This window comes from Triticum aestivum, chromosome 2A (assembly GCF_018294505.1).
Source record: "Triticum aestivum cultivar Chinese Spring chromosome 2A, IWGSC CS RefSeq v2.1, whole genome shotgun sequence".
Lineage (NCBI taxonomy): Eukaryota > Viridiplantae > Streptophyta > Magnoliopsida > Poales > Poaceae > Triticum > Triticum aestivum.
Window position 1 is genome coordinate 787,606,189 of NC_057797.1, and position 6,756 is coordinate 787,612,944.

The window sequence follows — 6,756 nt, forward strand, 5'->3', positions numbered from 1 at the left end:
CAGTCACGCTTAAGGCGCCCCAGCTTCTGCCTCAGCGGCTCAAAGCTGCAATTTTTCTCTAACATGAGGACTGCAGAGCCGGCATCCATCTTATCAGATGAATGAATGATCTCCTTGACCCGGCGTACCCAATGGGTGGTGGATTCGCCCTCCCCCTGCTTACAATTCGTCAAGTCCACGATTGACATAGATTGCTTACAGGTGTCCTTGAAGTTCTGGATAAAACAGGCTTTTAACTCCTCCCACGAACCAATGGAATTGGGCGGTAAACTTTTTAACCAAGACCGGGCCGTTCCATCTAACATCATGGTGAAATATTTAGCTATTGCCGCGTCACTGACTTCCAACAGCTCCATGGCCATCTCATAACTCTCAATCCAGGCTCCAGGCTGTAAGTCGGTCGTGTAATTCGGCACCTTTCGAAGTCCCTTGAATTCCTTGGACAGGCGCACGTTGCGCAAAGCCGGTATCAAACAAGGAACACCACCGTTTCTGGTGGCTACTCCCATCTCAGTAGAAGTCATTGGATACTCTGGAATATCCTGATGTGCCGCCTGTTGAGCCGCTAGCTGAGCCGCCCGCTCGTTCTCCTGACGTACTCGGTCTTGCACCGGGTTATAGCCACCATGTTGGTCACGGCGTTGAGCATTGCTTGACAAAGCTTCAGATTCCATGTGCCTGCTGTAACTCGGGCTCCGGTTCTGACGAGGCGGTGCTAACCAAGGCGGAGGAGTTGAATGAATCCTATCCCGACTATAAGAATAGGTCTCTTGCTGAGCCAGGGCCGTCTGAACAAGTTCCCTGATCCTTCGGGTCTCCACCGCTGTTGGATCATCACCGTCCACTGGAAGAGCCTCCAGTCGCGCTGATGATGCGATTAAATTCTCCATAGGGTTGGAAAAGTGACCCTCCGGTATCGGCACATAACGCGGTGGTGCCATGCTCACATGAGGAGGTGGCATCTCTCGACGCTGAGCCGGTCCTCCTGCTCCGGATGTCATGAACTGACTGACATCTGGCGGGTTACTTGGGCCGGCTCCGGGTGTAGCGAAAAGAACCCGAGGGTCTTAATTCAGAGGTAACCGGGATTGGGTCTTCTGGTGTCTCCTCCTCATTACCTCATTGGACGCGTTTAAGCTCATAGTGAGCTGGTAAGCCTCTGACTGCAACCGCTGTGCCCGGGCGTCGAGAGCCGCCCGCTCTGTAGCTAGTCTAGTATCCTCAGCTGTCAAGGCCTCCTTGGCCTGAGCTATGTCCTCACGTACCCGTGCCACCTCCGTGTCATGCTCATCTTTGTTTGCAGGGATAACCATGATGGTTAACAGTGTCATAAGCTTGTCCATGAGATCTATCACCACTTGAGCCGGCGGGCGCATAGGGCCTCCTGCCCCGGCCGCTCCTATCCCGGACGTAATTGTAGTAGCGGCCGTAGAATTTTGACCGGGTTGAGTCCCAGCCATGAAGACTCCTGCCCAATTCGGCGACTCACAGGGGTCCGGAATACTGAAGCCATCAGAACAGCCCCCGAGCACACCATCTTGAACTTGATACAGAGAATCTGTTGAACCGGCGGACGAATCACCGTCAGAGTGGATGGCCGTCTCACCACCATCTTCAGGTCCTTCAGAAAGCTCTTCTCCGTGGACGCAGCCCACAAAGACACGCTCCATGCCGGGTTGAGCTCGGGCAGGTTTCGCACGCCGAGCCGTCTTGACGAGGTCGGTGCAGTTGTCCGGCTCAGGCCCCGGCTCACCAATCCGGCCGATGAAGACATGGATCCCTCCGAAGGGGACCCGGTACCGGTACTCAATTGAGCCGGTGTCGGGGCCCCAGCCTTCGTCGTCGATGTAGATCTTGCCGCGACGACTCTTGGTCATCCGGCCCACTACGTATCCCTTGAGCCCTTCGAAGTTGCCCTTCAAGAACTCAAATCCACCATGCGCTGGCCCCACGGTGGGCGCCAACTGTCGTGGAATTGTCACGTCAGATGTCCTCGTGAAAGGACTTAGTTGTGGAGCCATCGCAACTAGGAAGCTTGAAGGGTTTAATCGGGACAAAGAACACGAGAGGGTTTATACTAGTTCGGCCCCTTACGGTGAAGGTAAGGCCTACGTCTAGTTGGGTTGGTATTGATGCTTCAATGACCAGGGAGCGAGATACGCTATGCCCGGTTATCGATGAGTTGTTTCTTGCCCTAAGCCGCTAGCAGGTCGTCCCCTTATATACACGGGTTGACGCCCTGTGGCCTACAGAGTCCCGGCCGGCTTATAACAATGTCCGGCTCGGTGACTAGTTAAAACTACCTTATGATACAAGTCATGCCATTATGGCGGTTTACTACAACGGGCCTTAAGTCGTCTGTGGGCCTTAAGCCCTCTATGAACCGCCATCTTCATGCTTTGGTCTTGGGCTTTTCTCTGGTAAGTCTTCTTTGTGTAACCCGGCCCCTCCTGGGCAGCTTACACAAATAGTTATATCGCCAATAGCGTTGGACGTGCACTGCCACCATCGCCCTGTGTTTTGGAGTGCCGGTCCGCAAGCCTGGCTGCATTATCCACCGTCGTCATCGTCAAGGATGCTCGATGTGCTTCTGCCAGACTTTGATGAGTAAAAACGAGAGTTGTAAAAGAATCCAACCGGGATCAATTTCATTGATGATCAGTCTTTATATACAACTGGAGGGGACGCAAAAGTGGAGGGGAGCATCCACTCGATGGGGAACGAGGGAACCGTTGTGACTGTTGCTAGATTGGCAACGCACATGCAGTTATTGCTTTGTTGCTGATTGGTGTCTTTATTGCTTTGAGCTAGTTATAGACTTATAGTACGTACCCCATCTATAAAGAAATATAAGACGGTCTAGACAAGTAATAAATTGTATGTTGTTGGTGCAGGGAAGCCAAAATAAAGCTTGTATTATTATTTATCATATGTACGTCTCTCAACATCAGCAAAAAGAAGAAAATGGAAACCATACTCTAGAATGAAATCCCCTGCCCAAATTAATTAGACCATGTTTGTTTAGGCCCTGCTTGTTTCAGCTTTGATTGGATTCAAATTGTTTGTGGATTTGCTTCACTGGCAAAGCTCATTCCGCGGTCCTATTTGTTTCAGCTTTGATTTGATTCGAGTCAACTGTAGATTCACTTCGCTAGGAAAGCTGATTCGAAATAGTTGCTTGTTTCAATTTCTATATTCAATTTTCACTTGTAAAGTTGGATCTCAAACGAATTAGTTGTTTGTTTCATATTTCCTGATTCAGCTTCATCGGCAAAGCTGAAGCGGGTCCATGAAGCTCAAAAGAGCCGGACAGCTACAAGCTCTAAATTAAATCTCTTCAAGACCGGAAGAGCACAAAAATTCTGAAAATTTCACCCCACATACATACATGCATGCATACAAATAACAAAATATTTTAAAAGATGATAGAATAATAAAGTAAATCAAGCCGGAGAAGCACGAGCACGACCAATTCAAGTTCAAGTTCAACCCCGGGGGAGGGCTGGCGAGCGATGGAGAAGAGCTGAGGCTCATCCGGTGCCGCCGAAGAGCGCCTTGAGCTTCTTGACCTGCAAGTCGTCGAGGAGGGTGACCTTGGTGAGCACCTCCGACGGGAGGTTGTTGGCGAAGAGCGCAAAGTCGAGGGTCTGCACGCCGGGGTTGGGGCTGCTGCACGGCGGTGGTGTTGCCGAGGTTGTACTGGAAGTGCGGCTGGCCCTGCGGGAGCACCATCATGTCGCCCTTGTACAGGGTGTTGGTGTAGACCCTGTTGTTGGAGGTGGCGCTGATGAAGCCGCACGACAGGGTGCCCTCCACCACGAAGATGAGCTCCGTGGCCGCCGGGTGCCAGTGCAGCGGCACCACGCCTCCTACGGCGAAGTCGACGCGCGCCGCCGAGATGCCCAGCCCGTTCACGCCGGGGAAGCTGGTGACGAAGGCCGAGGACAAGCTGATCTTGAACGGGTTCACGGTCGGGCCTGTGGTGCCCAGGCCGCGGTAGTAGAAGTCGTCGGCGGTGACCGCGGCCTGGGGCTTGCACGGGTAGCCGGCCGGCGTGTCGCTGCTGCCCAGGTCGGCCACGCAGAACTCCTTGGCCAGCTGGGCCTGGGCGACACACCAAAAGAGCAGCAGCAGGGAGAGGAGGAGCACAATCTTTGCCATGGCGTTTATGATTCTTGAGGGTGTACGTACATGTTTATATCATACTCATGTATATATATAGGACTAGGAGAACATAGGGGTGGTGCAAATGGATATCCAAATCCAAATTTGATCCAGTCACTACACAACCAATCCAACTTGAAATTGATCAACCATATAATATATATATATATATATATATGCAACTTGAAATTCATCAACTATATATATACTCAACTTAGAGTCAAGTCAAGGATGAGGCAGGCCGGTTGCGTGTGGTTAACCGCATGCACGTGTGTCAGGCCGCCGCCGGCTAACCGCATGCACGTGTTCACCTACTTGAGGTGAACAAGTCACGCGACGCCTCCCAGAAACTATTGAAACCGTATGTGAGGGCCAGGGGATGGATTTAAGTAAGTAATTATTAGGTCCGCAATGACTTGTTTCCTTTTTCTTTTTGATTGATGAGATGAGATGAGATGAGATGAGATGAGAAATACTACACCGCGCGCAATGACTTGTGAAAACAAGCAATCCGACTAGCTAGTGGATCCGCAAACAATGTTTGGGCTCTGGAATTCCACGGGATACAGATGAGATCGCCTATAATTTACTCTACTATAAATGAACTGTGCGTACATTAATATTGCAACCTATATAATTAATGTTGTGGATCGCCCATGTGCTTAAATTTCAAACCGTGGCAAACTTTGTTACCTTCATTCTTCACGATCATCTTGTCCATGATCACATAAGTTGTCGTCACGTCCTACAAGGTTTCTGTATCTGCGGGTCCTCGAACAACCCGTACAAACGGGGCTGGGAGCTCTCCAAATGCCCTCTACACATTCTTTCTAGCTCCATCATATCTTTGTGCAAAGCGAGATTTTTATCTCACCCCTCGGATCAGAGATGGTATCCACTAAGGTCGTCCACATAGGATAGATGCCATCATAAACATAGTAGCACATGTTGTAGTCATGACCATTGGTGGTATAATTGCACGGAGGAGTTTCTGTCACACACAACCTTGCAAACAACATAGACTGCTGCAGCACGTTGATGTCATTGGAGACCCGGTCATCCCAAATGAACAGTGTCAAACTAGAGGTATTCAGATGCAACTGCTTCAAGAATAATGGTGAGCTTTTTACAATGTCCAACTCTTATTTAGCACACTTTCCTTTCTTGTTCGTACCACAACCCTCATGTGTGTACCCTTTTAGTTTTTTTCTATGTTTTTATATTGCAATTTTCCTTTTGCTTTTTGTTCGTTCTATTTTTTTTCTTTTTTTTTACTTTCTATTTTTCCTCATTTTTGTTTCTTTTGTTTTCAATTTTGTAAAAAAAATTAAAACCCGCGAACATTTTCAAAACCATAAAAAACATTAATCCAAAAATATTTGCAAACCCATGAATATGTTTTCCTAAAATTCGTTAACTTTTTTCAAGTTCACAAAGATTTTTAAAATCTATATTTCTTAAATCCATGTAACTTTTCAAATTCGTATTTTTTTCTAAGTTTACTTTTTCTAAAATTTGTAAAATTTACTCAAGATCCATGAACTTCTTAAAAAATTGCAAATATTTTCAAATGCATAGTGTGAACTTTATTTTCAAACTTAAAATTATTTTTTCAAATCGGTGAACATTTTTTAGAAAAGGCAATTGTCAACATGCAACTCGTCAATAGCCAACCGGTTAATTGGACAACGACCAACCTTTCAACTAATGCATTTAGTGGGCTGCGGGGCCCGTGAGCGTGGCGGTGTATTAGGTGGTGACACTCCCACGCTCACTGCCTAATAGAGAGATCCATTATGAGCGGATCTCTCTATTGCAGATGTGGGTCGGCTCATAATGTGTCTTCAGGGAGTAATTCTAGGAAGCTTCTATGGACTGATTTGATAAGCTTTTGTGTGGTTTTATTTTTATTTTCTTTATGTTCTTTGTATCAGTTTCAATAAAAATCATTTTTTCCTTTGGGTTTTCTTTTTTTCTCTTTATCGATTTTTTCTTCAATTTTCAAATACAGGTTGAACATTTTTCGTATAGAGACTGAACATTTTTCTGATACACGTTAAATATTTCCCCGAAATACACGTTGAACATTTGTCAAATTTATATTGAACACTATTTAAATACATGGTTAACATGTTTTTTAACACAAACTGAACGTTTTTAATAAATGCCATGATTTTTTTAAAATCTTTAAAAAATTGTTTAAGTGTTAGACTCTATTTTTTAAAATGTCATGTCCATTTGGTATGAAACATGCTTCTAAAGTACACAAACTTTTTCCTATATTGTATAAACATTTTTAGAAAAAGAAAGTATGATGAACACTTTTTTGAAACGCATGAACGTTTTCCTATGTCATGAAAATTTTATAAAATTGCATGAACATATTTAAACAAATATATTTTTATAACATGTGTGATTCTCTATAAATGTCATAAAACATTTTTCTAAAACCATGAGAACATAATTGTAAGACTCCCTGGATAATATTTTTAATATGTGGCGAGCATTTTTTTTTTAAACCAGACAAAGTAAAATTTTCATACAAATATATATATTTTAGGGTATTTTAGGAATTTGAATATATGTAAGAAA

The 6,756-nt window shown here is 45.7% G+C and overlaps 1 pseudogene; it reads right to left on the bottom strand.

Moving 5' to 3' along the window:
- Positions 1-3,356: 3,356 nt before the first annotated feature.
- LOC123186814 (germin-like protein 8-14) lies at positions 3,357-4,176 on the bottom strand (annotated as a pseudogene).
- Between the last annotated feature and the right edge of the window lie 2,580 nt (positions 4,177-6,756).